General features: G+C 47.5%; 1 protein-coding gene and 1 long non-coding RNA gene across 5 annotated transcripts in view; one reads left to right on the top strand and one right to left on the bottom strand.

The window, feature by feature from the left end:
- The window catches only part of TMEM117 (transmembrane protein 117), a 537883-nt gene that overhangs the window by 494895 nt on the left and 19841 nt on the right, over positions 1–23147 (bottom strand). Inside the window, exons 1-2 of one of the 4 annotated variants that reach the window (XM_029057969.2) lie at positions 13242–13494; positions 12279–12464 (exon numbers count right to left, since the gene is read on the bottom strand). The exons of 1 other annotated variant lie outside the window; for it this stretch is intronic. The gene's annotated coding sequence lies outside the window, so the exon portion shown is untranslated. Of the gene's footprint in view, positions 1–12278; positions 12465–13241; positions 13495–23147 lie in introns of those variants that run through there. 2 more of the 4 variants (XM_029057970.2, XM_029057971.2) reach the window with 2 other exon arrangements.
- Positions 15186–21847, top strand: LOC114809085. Its single transcript, XR_003756841.1, has 3 exons — positions 15186–15305; positions 15536–15667; positions 21355–21847. It is a non-coding gene; the product is annotated as an uncharacterized LOC114809085 (long non-coding RNA).

Here is a 23147-nt window from a genome sequence, read left to right as displayed (position 1 = left end):
ACTGCTTCAAAGCCGTAGATAGGGAGCTTCCGTTTGATGTGGAGACGGGTGGCTCTTGAGGAGTAAGGAAATGTGGAGCAAATGATTTTGCAGACAAGTGATCCAGGCAGCCAAGCAAAGGGTGGACTGAAGCAGGGAGAGGCAGGAGACGGGGAGGTCGGCGAGGAGGCCGACGCAGTAATGGAGGAAGGAGAGGATAAGTGCTTGGATCCGCACAGTAGCAGTCAGGATGGAGAGGAGACCGCGGGCCTCAGTGATGTTCCCAAGGTAGAACTGGCAAGATTCAGTGACAGATTGAATATGTGGGTTGAATGAGTGAGGTAAGTTGAGGATGGTGCCAAGCCTCCTTGTACTCAGCTGCCTCCTCTGTACATGTAATTCTTTTTAATGTCTGTCTTCCTCCATTAAATGGTAAGCAAGATGGCGTAGTGGATAGGGCCCGGGAGTCAGAAGGTCATGGGTGATAAATAATCCCAGCTCCACCACTTATCTGCTGTGCGACCTTGTGTAAGTCACTTCACCTTTCTAGGCCCCAGTTACCTCATCTGTTAACAGGGATTGAGACTGTGAGCCCCAAATGAGACAGAGACTGTACCCAAAGGATCTGCTTGTATCCACCCCAGCACTCAGTGCAGTGCCTGGCACATAGTTAAGTGCTTTAAAAACACCATAATTATCATTACTATTATTATTATTATTAATAAGCTCCTTGAGGCCAGGGATCCACTATATTGTGCTCTCAAGTGCTCAGTACAGTGTTCTACACATAATAAATGTCCAGTGACTCTGCCACTTATCTACTGTGTGACCTTGGGCAAATCACTTCACTTCTCCGTGCCCATTTTCTCATTTACAAAATGTGAATTCAATCCTACTCCTTCTTACTTAGACTGAGATCCCCATGTCAGAAAAGGACTGTACCCAACCTGATTATCTCAGAAAGAGCCCAGGCCTGGGAGTCAGAGGTCACGGGTTCTAATCCCAGATCTGCTACATCTGCTGTGTGACCTTGGGCAAGTCACTTAACTCTCTGTGCCTCAGTTACCTCATCTGCAAAATGGGTAGCAAGACAGTGAGCTCCATGAGGTACATGGACTGTGTCTAACCTGATTACCTTGAATCGACCCCAGCACTTAGAACAGTGCTTGGCACCTAGTAAGCGCTTGTCAAATACCTCAATTCTTATGAATTATTATTAAGCATTTAATAAGCACCAGAATTATTAATACCACACTGACTCAGATCAATCATATTTTTTGAGAACTTGCGTGTGCAGAAAACTGTGCTAAGCACTTGGGAAAGTAGAATATAACAAAATCAGTAGACATGTTCTGTGCCCACAAGGTGCTTACAGTTTAGATGGGAAATGGCTAGGAAGGGTTGAAAAAGGAGGTGGTGAAGATTATGCAGGACAGGGACTGAAGAGGTGAAGAAGAGATCTGGGCGAAAAGAACTCCTGATAGTTTCAGTTTTGCTGATGAGGAAGAGATGCAAATGACTGTAAACTATTTTGCCAGATCAGGAAATGAAAGTCATGTTTCAGCCTGCATCTGCAAACCTGCCCCAACCAAGAGGCAACCTTTCCCACACAGAGTTAAACACAGTCACAGAACTCTGTTGCCTCGTCAGCACTCTGGCCAACAACATAAAGGCCAGCAGAGAGGACAGCACATTGTTTGCACAGTGAAGCAGCATCATGGTGGCTAGACTTCTAATGGCACTGTTCCCTCCTGCACAACCTCCCCTCCAGCTTCAGCAAGTGCGGTCTGTGGAACCCCTGCTCCATCATGGTGAAGCTCCCCTTCATCCTTGACCTGTTCCTGACGCAATCCCACTTCCTCCTCGCCATCCCTGAAACCTAGCTTTCCCCAGATGACACCCTCTCCCATGCTACTCTCTGCAGAGGGGCCCTCAACTTCTCCCACTCCTCCAGACTCATTGGGAAAAGAGGAAGTGTTGGCTTCCCTCTCATGCCCCAGTGCCGCTTTCGCAACATTCCTCCACCCCCAACCCTCTCTTTCCCTTCCTTCGAAGCCCATATCATCTGCCTCCACCACCCACTCCAGATTCTAGTAACAATCATCTACCACCCCCCAGGACCCACCTCCAACTTCTTTAACCATTTTGATTCCTTTCTCTCACTCCTTCTCTTTCTCTGAGCCTACACTGATCCTTGGGAACTTCAATATCCACATAGGCATTTCTGTTGACCATTCTGCTGTCCACCTTCTATCACTCCTCAATTCCACTGACCTACTGTCCCATCCCATCTCGCCCACTTACCAAACTTGGACACACGCTCGATCTCATCATCTCTAGCCATTATACAATCTCTACTCTCTCCAACTAAGAAATCCCTTTATCTGACCACAATCTCCTCACCTGCCTCCTCTCCCACGCATACCTCTACCTGGTAAATCTGAACTATTCCCCCTTAGAGACCTCCCATCTCTTGACCCCATCCAATTTTCTCAACTCATTGTGCCCCACTTAACCTCCATACCCCAACTACCTTCCCTTGATGACCAAAATGACACTCTCAATACCACCCTCTCTACTGAACTCAACTCACTTGCTCCCCTATCCCTTCGTCAATCTCCTACCATTAACCCACAGCTCTAGGTCACCTGCACAGTCCCCTTCCTTTGTTCATGTTCACAAGCCACAGAGCACTAATCTAATCAGAGCAGAAATCTAATTATCAGGCTAACTTTGTCCATTTCAAGTTTCTCCTTACATGCTTGAACTCTGCCCTCTCCTCTGCTTTCTGCCCAGAAAAATTATTTCTCCACCCTTATTGACACCCACTTGTTCCAAACATTTAACTCCCTCCTCAGGCCCCCTGTCGTCTTCCCCCACCTTCCTCTTCCTTTGCCCCCAGGGATCAGGCCACCTATTTTATTAAGGAAATTGACACCTTCAGATATGCATTCCCTAAAATTTCCCCTGCCCCTCCTCAGTCCCTCCCTTCTTCAGCCCCCTCTTCAACTCTCCCATCCTTCCCAGCAGTATCTCTAGAAGAAATTATCCATCTCCTTTCAAAATCCATCCCCTCCACCTGCACATCTGACCCCATTCCTTCTCACCTTATCAAAACATTTGCCCCCTCCCTTCTTCTCTCCTTAAAAGCCATCTTCAACTCTTTGCTCTCCAGTGGCTTCTTCACTACTTTCAAACGTGCCCATGTCTGCCCTATCCTAAAAAAAAAACCCTCCCTTGACCCCAGGGCTCCCTCCAGTTTTCACCACTCCCCCTTCTCCCAGTCCTCTCCACACTCTTTGAGCAAGTTGTCTACACCCCGTCTCAAATTCCTCTCTTCCAATTCTCTCCTTGACCCCTTCCAATCTGGCTCCCATCCCCTTTGCTTCACAGAAACCTCCCTCTCAAAGGGCACCAATGATCTCATCCTTGCCAAATCCAATGGCCTCTACTCCATTCTAATCCTCCTCGGCCTCTCGGCTACCTTCGACCCTGTGGACCACCACCTTCTTCTGGAAATATTATCCAACCTTGGCTTCACTGACACTGTCTTCTCCTGGTTCTCCTGCATGTGATGTGTTGTGGGTCTGGGAGGAAGGAAGAGGAAAGGGAGCAAGGCAGGGTGACATGGAAGGGAGTGGGAGGAGAGGAAAGGGGTCCTTAGGGAAAACCTCTTGTAGGAGATGTGCCTTCAAGAAGCCTTTGAAGGGCAGGGGAGAGTAATTTTCTCTGCACATAGTAAGCGCTTAACAAATACCAACTGTACTAAGCGCTTGGAAAGTACAATTCAGCAACAAATAGGGGCAATCCCTGCCCAACAATAGGCTCACAGTCTAGAAGGGGGGAGACAGACATCAAAACAAGTAAACTGGGTCCCCTTCTAATCTCCATCTACAGCCACTCCCTTGAAGAACTACCACCTCTGTCCGGATGATACCCAAATCTACATCCCCAGCCCTGATCTCTCTGCCTCTCTGCAGTCTCATATTTCCTCCTGCCTTCATGTCATCTCTACTTGGACGTTCTCCCGTCACATCAAGCTAAACACGTCCTAAACAGAGCTCCTTATATTTCCACCCAAACTCTGTCCTCCCCCTGCCTTTCCTCTCACTGTAGATTCATTCATTCATTCATTCATTCATTCATTCATTCAATCGCATTTATTGAGCGCTTACTGTGTGCAGAGCACTGTACTAGCGCTTGGAAAGTACAATTCTTCAACAGATAGAGACAATCCCTACCCAACAACGGGCTCACACTCTAGAAGGAGGGAGACAGACAACAAAACAAAATAGACTAGAATAATAACTATGTACCTATATACACAAGTGCTGTGAGGTGGAGAGGAGGGAAAAAGGAGGGAGGGAGCAGGGGCGATGGGGAGGGGAGGAGGAGCAGAGGAAAAGAGGGGCTCAGTATGGAAAGGCCTCCTGGAGGAAGTGAGCTTTCAGTAGGGCTTTGAAGAGGGGAAGAGAGCTAGTTTGGCGGATGTGAGGAGGAAGGGCATTCCAGGCCAGTGGTAGGACGTGGGCCAAGGGTTGACAGCGGGACTGGTGAGAACGAGGCACAGTGAGAAGGTTAGGGGTAGAGGAGCAGAGTGTGCGGGCTGGGCTGTAGGAGGAGAGGAGGGAGGAGAGGTAGGAGGGGGCGGGGGATGGAGAGCTTTGAAGCCAAGAGTGAAGAGTTTTTGCTTCATGCGAAGGTTGATAGGCAACCACTGGAGATTTTTGAGCAGGGAGGTGACATGCCCAGAGTGTTTCTGTAGAAAGATAATCCAGGCAGCAGGGTGAAGTATTGACTGAAGTGGGGAGAGACAGGAGGTTGGGAGATCAGAAAGGAACCACCATCATTCCTGTAGATAGCACCACCATCCTTCCTGTCTCACAAGCCCATACTGTCGGTCCCACCTTCACAACATCGCTAAAATCTGCCCCTTCTGCTCCATCCGAACTACTACCACGTTAATACAATTAGTCGTCCTTGCCTGGATTATTGTATTAGCCTCCTGTCTCTCCCCACTCCGGTCCACACTTCACTCTGCTGCCCAGATCATTTTTCTACAGAAACATTCAGTGCATGGCTATCCACTCTTCAAAAAACTCCAGTGGTTGCCCATCCACCTCCACATCAAACAAAAACTCCTTATCATTGGCTTCAAAGCGGTCCACCACCGTGTCCACTCCTACCTCACCTCACTACTCCACTATACAACCAAGTCTGCACACTCCTCTACTGCTAACCTTCTCACTGTGCCTCGATCTCATTTATTCTGCCACTGACCCCTCGCCTACATCTTGCCTCTGGTGTGGAATGCCCACCCACCTCAAATCTGAAAATTACTCTCCCCTGCCCTTCAAAGGCTTCTTGAAGGCACGTCTCCTACAAGAGGTTTTCCCTAAGGACCCCTTTCCTCTCCTCCCACTCCCTTCCGTGTCACCCTGCCTTGCTCCCTTTCCTCTTCCTTCCTCCCAGACCCACAACACATCATATCTATAATTATTTATATTCATGTCTGTCTCCCCCTGTCTAGATTGTAAGCTCATTGGGGGCAGGGAATGTATCTGTTTATTGTTGTATTGTACTCTCCCAAGCGCTTAGTACAGTATCTGTACACAATAAATGCTCAGTAAGTACGATTGAATAAACAAATGACCCAAATGAGAATCTACACAGCTATCCAACCCTCCATATGGAAGGGAGACTTGGATTCCTAGTCCAGCCATCCCCTCTTCCTCCTTTTATAGTCACATCAGCATCACCTACAGACCACATTCTACATCTAATGGCAAGACAGAACCACAAACAGAGTCCTGGGCCAAGTCAAACTCCTAGCCTTGAATCTGTGCTCATCTCAGTATGTTATCTTGGATGAGAAATGTGAGAAAAATGGATAACCACAGGATACTCAAACAGCTGCTATTTATTGAGCTGAGCCTGGGCAACTCAAAACAAGAAGGAAACATTTTAAGGTTGCAGTAAAACGAAGCATGGAATGACATTACTGCAAATTGCAAAAAGAGTTTATGAAAAGCACATCTCCAAGAGGCCTTCCCTACATAAGCCCTCATTCTGTCTTCTCCCTCTCCCTTCTGTGTCATCCTTTCACTTGGCTTTACACCCTTGTTCACCCCGCCCTCAGGACCTCACCACTTATGTACATAGCTGTAATATTTTTATATTGTCTGCCTCCCCCTCTAGGCTGTAAGGTCATTGTGGGCAGCACAGGTTTCACCAGACTCTGTTACTTGTACTCTCGCCAGTGCTTCTTTTTTTTAAAAAAAAGTGATATCTGTTAAGCGCTTACTATGTGCCAGGCACTGAACTAAGCTCTGTGGTAATAACTGTGATATTTGTTAAGTACTTACTATGTGACAACCGCTGTTCTAAGCGCTGGGATAGAACAAGCTAATTAGGTGGGACACAGTCCATGTCCCACATGGGGCTCACAGTCTTAATCCTCATTTGACAGGTGAGGTAACTGAAGCACAGAGAAGCGATTTAAGGACACACAGCAGACAAGTAGCAGAGCTGGGATCAGAACCCAGGTCCTTCCCACTCAATATTCATTCAATAGTATTTATTGAGAGCTTACTATGTGCAGAGCACTGTACTAAGCGCTTGGAATGTACAAATCGGCAACAGATACAGTCACTGCCCATTGAGGGGCTTACAGTCTAATCGGGGGAGAGAGACAGACAAAAACAATAGCAATAAATAGAATCAAGGGGATGAACATCTCATTAAAATAGCAATAAATAGAATCAAGGGGATGTACATCTCATTAACAAAATAAATAGGGTACTAAAAATATATACAAAAGAGCGGACGAGCACAGTGCTGAGGGGAGGGGAAGGGAGAGGGGGAGGAGCAGAGGGAAGGGGGGGGATTACCAGGCCTGTGCTCTATCCAGTAGGCCTTGCTGCTTCTCCTCAACACTTAGTATAGTGTTCTGTACATAGGAAGTGCTCAATAAATATGATCGAAATTGGGAGAAACCTGCAGCAGAACGACTACTGAGGCACAGAATCGATGTATTTATTGAGCACCCTTGGGCACTGCACTGCACTAAAAACTTGAGAGAGGACACTAGAGATTAGTAGGTAGAATACCTGACCTCAGCCGTTTCCAAACTAGAAATGTAAATAGACACTACATTGATCTACAGATAGGAAAAAGACGGGAGAGAGAATCTCAACGTAAGTTGGTGATTCAGTGACAGGATATGCAAGAAGCGCAATGCCAATAATAATAATTAGAGTATTTGTTAAGCGACTACTATGTGCCGGGCACTGTGCTGGGGTGTATATAAGCAAATCGGGCTGGACACAGTCCCTGTCTCATGTGGGGCTCACAGTCACAATCCCCATTTTACAGATGAGGTAACTGAGGTGCAGAGAAGTGAAATGATTTGTCCAAGGTGTCACACAGCAGACAGGTGGTGGAGTCGGAATTAGAACCCATGAACTTCTGACTCTCAGGCCTGTGCTCTATACCCTACACCACGCTGCAATGGGAAGTTGAGCGTATACAAGGCGGTGCAGAACAGAGGTCGTGGGTTTTAATCCTGGCTCCGCCAACTGTCAACTGCAGGACTTTGGGCAAGTCACTTCACTTTTCTGTGCCTCAGTGACCTCATCTGTAAAATGGGGAGTGAAACTGTGAGCCCCATGTCGAATAAGCTGATTACCCTGTATCTTCCCCAGAGCTTAGAATGGTGCTTGGCACATAGTAAGCACTTAACAGATACCATCATCATCATCATCAACTGCTGAAGTGGTAGGTTCTCCTCTATTAGAGCATAAGCTCCTTGTGGGCAGAGAACATCATCTCTCCTCTTCATTCTGCATTTTCCAAGAGCCCGATACAATGTACCATAACAAGTCCTCAATATATGCCATTCCTATTGGACTGAGACAACTTGGTGAAGAATCAAAACGAATCCGGGAAGGCATCCCGGAGGAAATGCAGGAGTTTCAGGCAGGGGGAAAAGGTGGAGGCAAAAACTTGGTGGAAGAAGAGACCAGACTAAGACACAGTGAATAGGCTAGCAGGAGAAGATTAGAGCTCCCAGAGAATCATGAGACAAGGATGCAAGTTTGAAAGCAGCCCCAGGCCCTGCAAAGACAATAGCACAAAGACAGTCTGAGTGCACATGGTGTGGTCCAGGCTGTGGGTGATCCATGGGCCTTTACACCCAATCAGACATGTATGGGTGAATTTTACCATTTAGAATATTTTCTTCAAGGAAGACGCACAAGTGTACACACACTCATATAATGACTAGGCTTCCATGTCAGTGTTTTAACTTGTTATAATACTCATGCAATTCAGGACTTTCCCTAGCATACCAAAGTTTAAAGAACAATAAATACTACTACTAATCATATTACTAACCATGTGCCAAGCGCTCAGCTAAGCACTGAGGTAGATGCAAGATACTCAGGTTGGACAGTAATCCCCGTCCCATGTGGGGGTCCCAGTCTAATGGGGAGGAAAGACAGATATTGAATCCCCATTTTACAGTTGAGGAAACTGAGGCACAGAGAAGTTAAGTGACTCAACCAACATCGTACAGCGGGCAAGGAGGCAGAACCAGGATTAGAACCCGGGTCCTCTGACTCCCAGGCCTATGCTCTTTCCACTAGGCCATGCTGCCTCTCAAGGAGAACCCGTGAAGAGACCTGAGAGCGAACACATCTTTTGATGGGCCAGTAGGAGTAGGATACTTGCCACAATTTCTTTTGCTGTATACTCAAAGGATGGAATAATCCTTGCCAGTTCTTTATACTGCAGCGCATTCTGTTAGTGAGAGCTAAAGGAGTAGGTGTGCATGCTGAAGGGATCAGTGAAGCGTGGCGGCTTCCTCCAGATAATGCCCTTCTTACCAGTGATGAGTTTGGTGCCATCTTTTTTCTTCAGACCTACTATGTAGGACACAAAACAGTCTGCATAAACCCAAATTCTTCATTCCTGAGTCTTTCTACATACCACCAGTCATTTATCTCTTATTAGCCTGGCCCTCTCTTTTCCAATCTGCCTGTTGGTACCCAGCGTGGCTCAATGGAAAGAGCCCGGGCTTGGGAGTCAGAGGTCGTTGATGCTAATCCCGGCTCCGCCATTTGTCAGCTGGGTGACTTTGGGCAAGTCATTTCACTTCTCTGGGCCTCAGTGACCTCATCTGTAAAACAGGGATTAAGACTGTGAGCCCCACCTGGGACAACCTGATGAGCTTGTATCTCCCCCAGGGCTTAGAACAGTGCTTGGCACATAGTAAGCACTTAACAAATACCATCATCATTATTATTATTATTACCCCAGTCTCCCTGAAGCTTCTGCTCAAGGATTCGATCTTCTCTCCTGACAACCAGACCACAGAGCGGTCTGCCTGCTGCACTAGTTTTCCAGCCACTGGCTGCTAAGGCCCGAGTTCTCCAGGGTTTCCTTTGCAGGCTATCAGCGGTCATGTTTTTTGTTGTTTGTTTTTCCCTGCGGGCAAACTCCTCCTCTATTATAATAGCACTCTTAAAATCACTCTTATGGACAACGGCTCACAAAGTCAACTGTGCCCCCTGACAACCCGGTAGATCATCCTGGAGGATCTAAATGACTGACCTCTAGACTGCAAGCTTATTATAAGTAATAACAATAATAATACTTTGGCCCTTATTATGTGCCAAGCACTGTACTAAGCACAGGGGTTCCCTTTCTATGGTATCTGCTAAGCACTTACTATGTGCCAGGCATTGTTTTAAGTGCTAGAATAGACAGAAGGTAATTGGGTTCATTTATTCAATCATAGTTACTGAGCGCTTATTGTGTGCAAACAACTTTACCAAGCACATAATAATAATGATGATGATGATGATGGCTTTGTTAAGTGCTCATTATGTGCAAAGCACTGTTCTAAGCGCTGGGGAGGATACAAGGTGATCAAGTTGTCCCATGAGGGGCTCAGAGTCTTAATCCCCATTTTACAGATGGGTAACTGAGGCACAAAGAAGTTAAGTGACTTGCCCAAAGTCACACAGTTGACAAGTGGCTGAACTGGGATATGAACCTGTGACGGAGAGTACTGCACACAGTCCACGTCCCACATTGGGCTGATAATATTAATCCCTGTTTTACAGATGAGATAACGGGCACAGAGAAGTGAAGTGACTTGCCAAAGGTCACACAGCACACAAGCGGTAGAGCCAGAATTAGAACCCTGGTCCTTCTGACTCCCAGGCTTGTGCTCTATCCAGTAGAACACACTGCTTCTCCTCATAGCAGGGAACATGTCTGCCAACTCTGTTGGATTATACAGAGCTCAGCAGACAGTAAACCCTCAGTAAATAACATTGATGGATTGACTGATCCCCACTCATCATGCTGCCAAGCACTTAGTACAGTGCTCGAGAGACAGTAAGTGCTCAATAAATCCCGCTGATTACTTGATACTGGTGCCAGAGCAGCACATCAGACATGGCTTATCATTTGGCATTATTATTCTGGAATTTCACATGGAAGAGTTAAGTTTATCGTGCCTTTCAAGTGTAATATTAATGGCAGTTCAGAGTTTCAACATCTACGCAGCACATTACACCCTCGACTGCAATAATTCGGGCAACTTTTAAGCACCGCTTTTGAACACGAACACCATTAACTGATTCTTCAATTCACTCGTTATTGTCTCATCTTCAAAGTGGTGTTAATGACGTCGAGGGCCATGAGCTGCTGCTTGTCATACGTTCCCACTAGTGGGGAAGGGAAAGGGGTTGGCGGGGGTGGGGAGAAGATGGCAGTCCTATGGGGAAAAAGCAACGTGGACTAGTGGATAGATCACGGAACTGGGAGCCAGAAGGACCTGAGTTCTAATTCCGGCTCTGCTGCTTGTCTGCTTGTGACCTTGGGCAAATCACTGCACTTCCTCTTTGCCTCAGTTGCCTAACCTGTAAAATGAGGAGACCATGAGCCCCATAAGGGCCATGGACTGCATCCCAACTGAGGAACTTGGATCTCCCCCAGAGCCTAGTATGGTGCCTGGAACATAGTAAGCGCTTAACAAATACTATTAATGTTGGAGAAGCATCCCTTCGCGATTAATGAGATACATGGCGGTCGCAACGACAACCCGTGCAGTTTGTAGGTGTGGGTAATGTCTATACCCACAGAATGCCATCGCCTGCAGCAGTAACAAGAGTGCCTAACATCAACAAAAATATTTACCGAAAGCCTCCCGGGGACAGAGCAACATTGTCTTTAGTTCTTCAAATAACATCTTCATCCCTCATGATTCTTATCTGATAGTCTGGTACTGCCATATGATGCTCAGGGTAACACATTTCAGCCTTTTATCTCTGTTTCTCCACAAGAGAATCTAGTGCAGCACTTTGCTGAGGCCAGATACATTATGTGAAGCATAATCTTGCCCTTTTGAAGCAGTCCCGGAATTGAATTACTGATAGAGAAAATGAGAGGTCCATTCATTGACTCCCAATTATCTTGAAACTATTTAAATTGCTTGTGTGTCAAAAGGAAAGAGCTCTGTATCACACTCTACCTTTAAAGCAATACCATTCCCTTATGACTCAGAAGCCCAAGGTGCATTATCCCGTTAATTCTAATATCATGTGATAATAGGAGCAGACATCGAGTACATTCTCTTCACCGTGCAGATGGAAAAAGTGAGGTAAAGAGCCAGCTCGATATCTCACCTACTCTGCTCTTACCAGAATTATAAAAAGGGGAATTGAGGTTCCTTATACTAAAGCAAATCTGGGAAGCTAAAAACTGAAGCATCCCGATAGATCAGAAGACCAACCTCAATTTTTTATGTTACCCCAGTTCCTTAGAGGTTCAAATGTAACTTCCATCTCCACCACGAATCTACAAAATATTTCATTCATTCAATCGTATCTATTGAGCGCTTACTATGTGCAGAGCCCTGTCCTAAGCACTTAATTTCACACTCTGTGGTTTTCTCATTTTAATGGTCGCCGATTCGATTCACAATTTTTCAAAACCAGCGTTCCAGAGACTTGCCACAGACATAATCCCAAGGAAACAGGAGGCTGAGGCTCCTCTAGACACAGGCGATGAACTTTTTTAACCACAAGGAAAAGTTTCCCAGAGCATCTGTAGGTCGGTTGAGTGACATCTGTTCCCCGACACTAGGCATTCCCGAGCAGTCACATTCCCAAGAAAATTACCGGACGGGAAGCAAAACGACGTTAACGGAAATCGGCGCATCCTCTAGATCCCAAAAGGGACTGGAAACGTCAAGTCACATCGCGTTAAGGGAAAGGAAAACGACTTACCAAAATAGCACACCGAAGAAGCAGTACGTGACAAGTCGAAGTTAGTTTCTATTTAAGAATCTAGTACGAGACGAGGGAAGCGTCGACGGACGGAAGCGGGAATTCTCCCCTAGAAACCGGGAGGTCCATCGAGTCGTCCAGTCCTGACCGTGACGGGCCCAGCTGTCCGGGCCCGACCGCCCTGTGCTTGTTGACAAGAGACGATGAGCGCTTAGGGTCCCTCCATCCCTACCATGTGACGTCGACGCCGCCCACTGCCCCACGACGAGCCGATCGTCCCACGGGTTTAAAGCCCCAAGCCCGCCACACTCCGAGTTGTCACGCATCGGAGGCTCTCGCCGTGCACGGAGCCCTCGGCCTAAGGTCGGACCCTTCGGGAGGAAGGGCGATGGGGCTGGGGGAGCCCGTTGACCATTCGGAAGGGGTCGCCGGGCCCTTAAGGAGGCACGTGGGGGTCACAGCCTTTCTCATCTCATCTCATCTCATGGCTGCTTTGCTGTCTGTCTCCCCCATTTAGACCGCGAGCCCCTTATGGGGCAGGGATGGTCTCTCTCTGTTGCCCAACTGTCCGTTCCAAGCGCTTAGTCCAGTGCTCTGCACACAGTGAGCACTCAATACGACTGAGTGAATGACCGAATGTTTTGTTTTGTTGTCTGTTTAGACTGTGAGCCCGTTATGGGGCAGGGACTGTGTCTGTTGCCGAATGGTCCCTTCCAAGCGCTCAGTCCAGTGCTCTGCACCTAGTGAGCGCTCGATCGATACGATTGAGTGAATGACCGAATGCTTTGCCGTCCGTCTCCCCCGTTTGGACCGTGAGCCCGTTATGGGGCGGGGATGGTCTCTGTTGCCCAGTGGTCCGTCCCAAGCGCTCAGTCCAGTGCTCTGCACCTAGTGGACGCTCAATAAATACGACGGAATGACAATGAATGAATGAACGAAAGGCCGGGCGGGGGCCACACTGACCTTCGGCGGCCCCGGACGGCGGGTGACCGGTCCTTGCCTTCCGACAGCCTCGGTGGGGGGAGAGAGGGATGGGGAGGAGGAGGAGGAGGAGGAGGAGGGTGCAGGGGGGAGGAGGCAGTTGCTTCTGCATCGGGGGCCGCCCCCACCTCCTCCCCCCGCAAAGAGAAAATCCAGCGGACAATGGGAGCGAGGAGCCCGGGCGGCCCCGGCCACGGACACCACTGCAGTTTGGCGCCGGTGGAGGGGGGAGGAGGAGGAGGGAGCAGGGAGGAGGGAGGAGAAGGGAGGAAAGAGGAGCAGGGAGAAGGGAGGAGGAGCCTGCAGGGCGGGAGGAGGGGGCCGGGCGGTGGGAGGCCGGCGAGGAGCGGCCCGGGCGGGCTCGGCTTGGAGGCCGGCCCGGCCCCCCGCCCCCTTGGCCCCTGGTCCCCTCCCCCACCCACGTGATCCTCCCCCCCCAACCCCTCGTTCCCACGGAGCGGCTGCGGCAGTGGTCGATCACCGCCCCCTCGCCCCCCCGGGATCACCCCTGCACCCCCCGGCTGCTCCCCCGATGGAGCCGCAAAACTTTTCCGGTCCACGGCCCCGACAGCCCAGGCACGGGCCGCCCGAGGGGCCACGACCCTGAGGAAAACCTTCTTTCTTTCCCTTCTTTCCTTCCTTCCCTTCCTTTCCTTCCTTTCTTTCCTTTCTTTCCTTTTCTTCCTTTCTATCCTACCTTTCCCTTCCTTTCCTTTCCTTTCCTTTCCCTTCCTTTCCTTCCTTTCCTTCCCTTTCTTTCCTTTCCTTCCCTTCCTTCCCTTTTCCTCCTTTCCTCCCTTCCTTGCCTTTTTTTCCTTCTCTTTCCTTTCCTTCCTTCCCTTTCTTTCCTTCCCTCCCTTTCTTTCATTCTTTTTCTTCCTTTCCTTCCTTGCCTTTTTTTCTTCCCTTCCCTTCCCTTTCCTTCCTTCCCTTTCCTTTCTTTCTTTCCTTCCCTCCCTTTCCTTCCTTCCCTTTCTTTCCTTTCCTTCCTTCCCTTTCTTTATTTCCCTTTCTTCCTTTCCTTCCTTCCCTTTCCCTCCTTCCCTTGCCTTCCTTTTCTTCCTTTCCTTTCTTTCCCTACTTTCTTCCTTCCTTCCTTCACATGCCCAGGCAGCAGGTCCCGGCCCAGTTACCAACTGGCAAACCCTCCGGCCCCGGGAGTGCTCCCTGCACCACTCGTTCTGCTGCAGTGGGACAATCAGTCAGTCAATCAATCGATCATATGTATTGGGTGCTTTTTGGGTATGGGGCATTGGACTGTCAAACAATCATATTTATTGAGCACTTATCAGTTGCAGGGCACTGGACTCAATCAATCATATTTTTGAGCACTTGTGTGAAGGACACTGTACTGAGTCAGTCATACTTACTGAGCACTTACTGTATGTTGACCGCTGTTTTAAGCACAGTGTAACGGACACATTCCCTGCCCACGATGAGCTTACAGTCTAGAGGGAGAGACAGGCATTAATGGAAATAAATTATGGATATGTACATATATGCCATGGGACTGAACAACACAAGAGTGGGAAAAGAGGAAACGAGGACTTAGGGAAGGCATCTTGGAGGAGATGTGCCTTCAGTAAGCCTTTGAAGGCAGGGAGAGTAATTAGCTATTAGATATGAAAAAGGAAGACGTTCCAGGTCAGAGGCAGGACATGGGCGGCCGAGAAGTCTGTGGTGAGACAGACGATATATAGAGGAGATAGTGAAAACCCTACACTTCTGACCCCTGCTTTTTTTTTTTCCCCCTTCTGACATTTCTTAAGCACTGGAGTAGGTACAAGCTAATCCGATTGGACAAAATCCATGTCCCGCATGGGCCTCAGAGTTTTCTTCTCCATTTTACAAATGAGGTGACTGAGTCACAAAGAAGTGAAGTCACTTGCCCAAGGTTACCCAGGAGACCAGGGACAGAACCAACATTAGAACCCAGGTCCTCCTGACACCCGGACCCAGGCTCTATCTAGCAGGCCACACTGCTTCTCACTTTTTCCCACTTGGCTCAAGAGTGTGGGGTCCCAGGGAAATCAATTTGATATTAGGGTATGTTTTCTTAATGTATTTATCCAGGCTCTACGCTTGGCCTTGTACGTGAATACAAACAATTACCAGACCACGATATCTACCAGCCACAATGGAAAATGTAAAATCAGCACTTTTACCGATTCCCTTTCATAAACTGTTTATCGCTCAGGCAACTGAATATGTGTCTTTTGCTGACACTGGCTATCATTTTCTTGTCTCCGATGATCACCACCTTTGTCTCCACATAGAGTTTTACCTTCATTCTGTGGCACTTTTGGACTTCCCCAGTCAGTTTTGGAATATCGCAAGTTACTTAATCGGAGGGCCACCGATACTTTGCAATCTACAGTAAGTCAGACCATCTACATACAGAGCAGTTGGTGAGTACATGGCCTTTATGTGACCCTGATGCTCCTGCGCCACGAGTGCATAAAAAGGCCTGCGGCGATAGAGGTTCTGGTCGGTCCCCAACTTTCTGGGGTTTATGTGGGTTGGGCCAGTGGCTGGAAGAGACATGATGGCCAAGGACGGAGGCTAATACTTCACAATAATTATGGTCATTGTTAAGCACTTACTCTGTGCTAGGCGCTGTTCTAAGAGCTGAGGTGGATACGACCAAATGGGGTTGGACACAGTCCCTGACCCACGTGGGGCTCACGGTCTCAATCCCCATTTTACAGATGAGGTAACCGAGGCCCAGGGAAGTGAAGTGACTTGCCCAAAGTCACTCAGCAGACAAGTGGCGGAGTCAGGATTAGAACCCATGGCCTTCTGACTCCCAAGAGATGACCATTCATTAGGATGGCAGGAACCTGCTGGAACAGTACAAGTCCAGGAGAGCTGAAGATGCCACAGACTGCTGCCAATTCCAGTGCCACAGCAATCACCGAATCCTCTAGAATTCCTCCTTTCCTCTCCATCCAAACCGCTACCACACTCATCCGAGTCCACTTTGACTCCTCCTACCTCCTGTCACTCCTCTCTTAGGTCCAAACTTCCACTCTGCTCCCTGGATCATTTTTCTTTAAAACCATTCAGTCCATATCTCCCCACTCCTCAGAAACCTCCGATGGCTGCCCGTTCACCTCTGCATCAAAGAGAGACTTGTTAACTTGTTACACTCAATTAGCTCTCTCCCGCCTACCTTGCTTCAGTGATCTCTTTCTACCACCCAATCTGCATACTTCACGTAGAGAAGCAGCGTGGCTCAGTGGAAAGAGCATGGACTTGGGAGTCGGAGGTCATGGGTTCAAATCCAGGCTCTGCCACTTGTCAGCTGTGTGACTTTGGGCAAGTCACTTCACCTCTCTGTGCTTCAGTTACCTCATCTGTAAAATGGGGATTAAGACTGTGAGCCTCACATGGGACAACCTGATTTCCCTGTATCTACCTTAATGCTTAGAACAGTGCTCTGCACATAGTAAGCGCTTAACAAATACCAACATTATTATTATTATTATTATTCTCTAATACCAACCCACTCTCCATACCTCAATCTCATCTATCCTGCCTCAGTCCTCCCTCCGTCCTGGAACCCCTTCCCCCGACACATATGACAGACCATGACTCTCCTCACCTTCAAAGTCCTCCTAAAACCACATCTCCTCCAAGTCTTCCCTGATTAAGCCCTCATTTCCTTCTGGAATTTGCACCACAGTCTCTCAGTGGAACACCATTCATTCATTCATTCAATAGTATTCATTGAGCGCCTACTGTGTGCAGAGCACTGTACTAAGTGCTTGGAATGTACAATTAGGCAACAGATAGAGACAATCCCTGCCCACTGACGGGCTTACAGTCTAATCGGGGGAGACAGATGGGCAAAAACAAGACAACTTAATCACGATAAATAGAATCAAGGGGATGGACACCTAATTAATAAAATAAATAGGGTAATAAAAATATATACAAATGGGCACAGTGTTGAGGGGAGGGCAAGGGAGAGGGGGAGGAGCAGAGGGAATGAGGGAAAAGAGGGCTTAGCTGAGGGGACCTTCTGGAAGTCATTTACACCACAGGCTCCCGATGGAACACCACTGACTACCGAAGGGACCTTCTCTGTGAGCTTGTCACTGGGCAGGGATTGTCTCTGTCTGTTGCCGAATTGTACATTCCAAGCACTTAGTACAGTGCTCTGCACCTAGTAAGTGCTCAATAAATACTATTGAATGAATGAATGGAAGTCATTTACACCACAATCTCCCAGTGGAACACCACTGACTCCTGAAGGGACCTTCTGGAAGTCATTTGCACCACAGTCTCCCAGAGGAATACCACTGACTGCCAATGCAACCTTCTGGGACAACCTGACTACCTTGTATCTCTTAGAACAGTGCTTGGAACACAGTAAATGCTTAAGAAATACCATAATTACTATTAACTGAAGCACAGAAAAGTTGTGACTTGTCCCACCCAGAAGGCAAGTAGTAGACCTAGAATTAGAACCCAGCCCCATGGTCTATCCATTAGGCGACACTGCTGCTCTTCACATACATTAGTAGTAAGTAGTAGTATTGAATGGATGAAAAGGTTCAGCATTTTCTGGTAACATCTGAAGTGATACAAATATTCTGAGAACATTAGTGAAAATATATTCTCTACCAACGTTTTCTCTTATTAGTTCTCCTGAGATAATTTGGAAATTAGAAAGCATATACTATACCAAGGGTAGAGAAGCAGAGTGGCTCAGTGGAAAGAGCAGGGGCTTGGGAGTCAGAGGTCATGGGTTCGAATCCCTGCTCTGCCACTTGTCAGCTGGGTGACTGTGGGCAAGTCACTTCATTTCTCTGTGCCTCAATTACCTCATCGGTAAAATGGGAATTAAAACTGTGACCCACGTGGGACAACCTGATCACCCTGTATCTACCTCAGCACTTAGAACAGTGATCTGCACATAGTAAGCACTTAACAAATACCAACATTATTATTATTATTATTATTATTAAAATATCTTGGCTAACTAACCTTAAGGTAAATTTTTTTCCTCTTTACTTCATAAATTAAGTCAGGTGACTACAAAGCTGAGTAATGTATATAATTTAAAACTCAACTCGCCATCAAATCAATGTCCTCTTCCAAGGTCTTGCATATAAAACCCTTTTTCATTGTGGGCAAAAATGTACACAGTGTCCTTTCAAAACTGACATCCTGAAAGGAGAGGAAGCCAGAGCTCCAGAGAAGCCATTAGTAACTTCTACTGAGTCAGTCAGGAAATGTTTTCTTCTGTTGTTTGATGGACACTAGTGGATCTATTATTGCCTTATGATTGCCAGTTTAGAGGTACTCAGTCCTATAGAGTCTATAATTATTTAACCACAACCTTGACTCCTCCTTCTCTTTCAATCCATAGATACAGTCTGTTGCCAAATCCTCTCCATTTTTCTTCCACAACATTTCCAGAATGCTCTCGTTTAAGTAAATCAATGGCATTTATTGAGTGCTGTCTGTGTCTCCTAGGAGAATACAAATGACTTAATACACCCGATCTCTGCCCTCAAGGAGTTTACAGTTTAGCACAGGAGATACGCTAAATGAAATTACAGGTAGGGGGATGATGATAATTGTGGTGTTTGTTAAGCACTTACTATGTTCCAGGTGCTGTTCTAATCAATCATATTTATTCATTCATTCAATAGTATTTATTGAGCGCTTACAGCATGGCTCAGTGGAAAAAGTCCAGGCTTGGGAGTCAGAGTTCATGGGTTTGAATCGCGGCTCTGCCACTTGTCAGCTGTGTGACTGTGGGCAAGTCACTTAACTTCTCTGTGCCTCAGTTCCCTCATCTGTAAAATGGGGATTAACTGTGAGCCTCACGTGGGACAACCTGATTATCCTGTATCTACCCCAGCGCTTAGAACAGTCCTCTGCACATAGTAAGCGCTTAACAAAGACCAACATTATTATTATTATTATGTGCAGAGCACTGTATTAAGCACTTGGAATGTACAAATCAGCAACACATAGAGACAGTCCCTGCCCATTGACAGGCTTACAGTCTAATCAGGGGAGACAGACAGAGAAAAACAATAGCAATAAATAGAATCAAGGGGATGTACATCTCAATAACAAAATAAATAGGGTAATAAAAATATATACAAATGAGCGGACAAGCACAGTGCTGAGGCGAGGGGAAGGGAGAGGGGGAGGAGCAGAGGGAAAGGGGGGGAAAGGGGGCTTAGCCGAGGGGAGGTGAAGGGGGGGTAGAAGGGGAACAGAGAGAGCAGAGGGAAAAGAGGAAGCTCAGTCTGGGAAGGCCTCTTGGAGGAGGTGAGCTCTCAGTAGGGCTTTGAAGAGGGGAAGAGAATGAGTTTGGTGGAGGTGAGGAGGGAGGGCGTTCCAGGACAGCGGGAGGACGTGGGCCAGGGGTCGATGGCGGGGTAGGCGAGAACGGGGGATGGTGAGGAAGTGGGCAGCAGAGGAGCGGAGCGTGCGGGATGGGCAGTGGAAAGAGAGAAGGGAGGAGAGGTAGAAGGGGGCAAGGTGATGGAGAGCCTTGTAGCCTAGAGTGAGAAGTTTTTGTTTCGTGCGGGGGTTGATAGGCAACCACTGGAGGTTTTTAAGAAGGGGAGAGACATGCCCAGAGCGTTTCTGCAGGAAGATGAGCCGGGCAGCGGAGTGAAGAATAGACTGGAGCGGGGAGAGACAGGAGGAAGGGAGATCAGAGAGAGGCTGACACAATAATCCAGCTGGGATATTATGAGAGCCTGTAGCAGTAAGGTAGCCATTTGGGTGGAGAGGAAAGGGCGGATCTTGGTGATATTATAAAGGTGAGACCGGCAGGTCTTGGTGACGGATTGGATGTGTGGGGTGAATGAGAGTGCATTGAGTGCATGTGTGCAGAGCTCTGTACTAAGCATTTGGGAGAGTAAAATACAACACAATTAGCATAAAGAGCTTACAGCTTAGTCAGGGAGAAGGACATTAATATGAATAAATAAGTAATTTATAATGTAGACTTTAAAGATAAGTACATAAGTGCTGTGGGGTTAGGGGTGGGGAGATTACCAAATTCCAAAGTTAAAGATATGCACATCAGTGCTACAGTGGGGGCTTGGTGGGGAAGTGAATTCCCAGGTGCTTAGATGACAGAGAAGCGCTGAAGGCCTTCCTCTCCTTCCAAATGGCCACCATGTTAGTCTAGGCACTTGCCAAACTGTAGCGTCCCCCCTTCCGACCTCCCCGTCGCCAGTCTCCCCTCTCCAGTTCCTTCCTACACAAGGTGGCCTGAATCATTTTTCTAAAAGATACTCTGCCTGCATCTCCCCATGCCTCATAAATTTTCAAAGGCTACCTGTTATAATCTAAACCACACCAAGAAGAAACTCCTAACACCTGAGCACTTAATACAGTGCTCTGCGCACAGTAAGCCCTCAGTAAATATGATCAACTGACTAGCAGTTGGGTTTAAGGCTCTCAATCAGTTCTCCGTCAGTCCACTATCTTCTCTTATTTAACTTCGGCACATGCTCTTCATTCCTATCAAGCTAAGCTGCTAAGAATAATAATAACAATAATGGTGGTATTTTTTAAGCGCTTACAATGTGCAAAGCACTGTTCTAAGCACTGGAGGGATACAAAGTGATCAGGTTCTCCCACATGGGGTTCACAGTCTTCATCCCCATTTTACAGATGAGGTAACTGAGTCACAGAGACGTTAAGTGACTTGCCCACAGTCACACAGCTGACAAGTGGCAGGGCCAGGATTAAAACCCATGCCCTCTGACTCCCAAGCCCGGGCTCTTTCCAGTGAGCCACGCTGCTACTCACTGTGCCTCATTCTCCCCTCACCCACCACAAACCACTGACTCATACACCCTTCTCTCTGCCTGGAACTGTCTCCCCCTTTACATCCAACAGACTATAGCTATACCCATCTTCAAAGGCCTTCGATAATCAGATCTCCTCCAGGAGTCTTCCCTGATTAATTTCTCAACTTACACTTTTTATCTCCTGACTCCCACTTTTTCACCAACTAAGCACTTTAGCACAGTGGTCATAGCACTTAAGTGCAGTTTTTATCTACTCCGATGTTCCTCCCATCTCTATTTTAATGTCTCTCTTCTCTTAGACTGTGAACTTCTTGAGGGGAGCGATCATGTCTGCTTAATTCTACCGAACTTTCCAAAATGCTTAGTTACAATGCTCTGCACAGGAGGTGCTCAATAATTACTGTTTGTCGACTGGTTGACTGATCCCGATCCTGAACGATGATCCTGATGTACACATACAGGAAAGCTGATGACTGCTGAAGAAGCTTAATGATGCGCCATACATACATGATCTGGAATTTTCCCTTTTTTAACATCACCATCCAGTTAAAGGACACCTACCACAGGCTGCCAAGACTCTTTCAAGAAGACCTGGATCATTTTAAAAATATAAAGATGGAATGAGTGTCCAAACCAATTTTTTCGGCCGAATTAAGCTGTCATACTATGTCAAACTTTGTTCACAAGCTGTCCCAGGTATAATGTACAGTTTCGCAACAGGGCGGTGCACTCTGCTCTATGAAATGTTATTCCAGTGAAATCCTTGAACATGATATCACAATCTCAAACTTATTAATGTCTACTAATCCATCTGTCTTGAGTTACAAAGTCACCTGATCTGGTGGGCAGGGTGGGTGCCGGGAGAGGCGAGACTTTCTGTGAAGCTCAGGAGCATGGCCTAGCAGGTGGAGCAGGGGCCTGGGAGTCAGAAGGACCTGGGTTCTAATCCCCTCTCTGCCGCTTGCCTGCTGTGTGACCTTGGGCAAGTCACTTAACTTCTCTGTGCCTCATCTGTAAAATGGGGATTAAGACTGTGTCCAAACTGGTTAGCTTGAATCTGCTCCGGTGCTTAGTACAGCGAGAAGCAGCGTGGCTCAGTGGAAAGAGCCCGGGCTTGGGAGTGAGAGGTCATGGGTTCTAATTCCGGCTCCACCACCTGTCAGCTGTGTGACTTTGGGCAAGTCACTTAACTTCTCTGAGCCTGTTACCTCATCTGTAAAATGGGGATCAAGACTGTGAGCCCCACGTGGGACAACCTGATCACCTTGTATCCCCCAGTGCTTAGAACAGTGCTTTGCACATCATAAGTGTTTAACAAATGCTATCATCATTATTATTATTGTTATTACAGTGCCTGGGACACGGTAAGCAAGCGCTTAACAAATATCATAAAAAAAAAAGGAACCCAGACTGACCGCAAGACACACACAGTCCCCCTGCTACAAACTGAAGTGTGTGTGAAGCTGGAGCTGACCCCCGCAGCAGGGGTGTCCCCACCAGCCTGGGCCACTGCAGGCAGGGCTCTCCCTGCTCCTGGGGAGGGTTCGTGTTTCCCGAGGTCCGTCTCCCCACTGTGCAGATCAGAGACAGAAAAGCAGGAAACCATCTGTGAGAAGCATTGGATTTATTTTCTTTTAATTTAAATATACAGCAGCATGGTGTAGTGGCTAGAGCACGAGCCTGGGAGTCAGAAGATGATGGGTTCTAATCCCAGCTCCTCCACTTGTCTGGTGTGTGACCTTGGGCAAGTCTCTTCAGTTCTTTGTGCCTCAGTGACCTCATTTGTAAAATGGGGATTCATAATAATAATGATGGCATTTGTTAAGCGCTTACTACGTGCAAAGCACTGTTCTAAGCGCTGGACAGGATACAAGGTGATAGGGTTGTCTCACGTGGGGCTTACAGTCTTAATCCCTATTTTACAGGTGAGGTAACTGAGGTCCAGAGAAGTTAAGTGACTTGCCCAAAGTCACACAGCAGAAAAGTGGCAGAGCCGGGATTTGAACACATAACCTCTGTCTCTCAAGCCCGAGCTCTTTGCACTGAGCCATGATGCTGCTCCTGATTGAGACTGCGAGCCCCATGTGAGACA

This window comes from Ornithorhynchus anatinus, chromosome 2 (assembly GCF_004115215.2).
Source record: "Ornithorhynchus anatinus isolate Pmale09 chromosome 2, mOrnAna1.pri.v4, whole genome shotgun sequence".
Lineage (NCBI taxonomy): Eukaryota > Metazoa > Chordata > Mammalia > Monotremata > Ornithorhynchidae > Ornithorhynchus > Ornithorhynchus anatinus.
The sequence above is the reverse complement of the archived record's forward strand: the minus strand, read 5'-3'. Positions and strand labels throughout refer to the sequence as shown.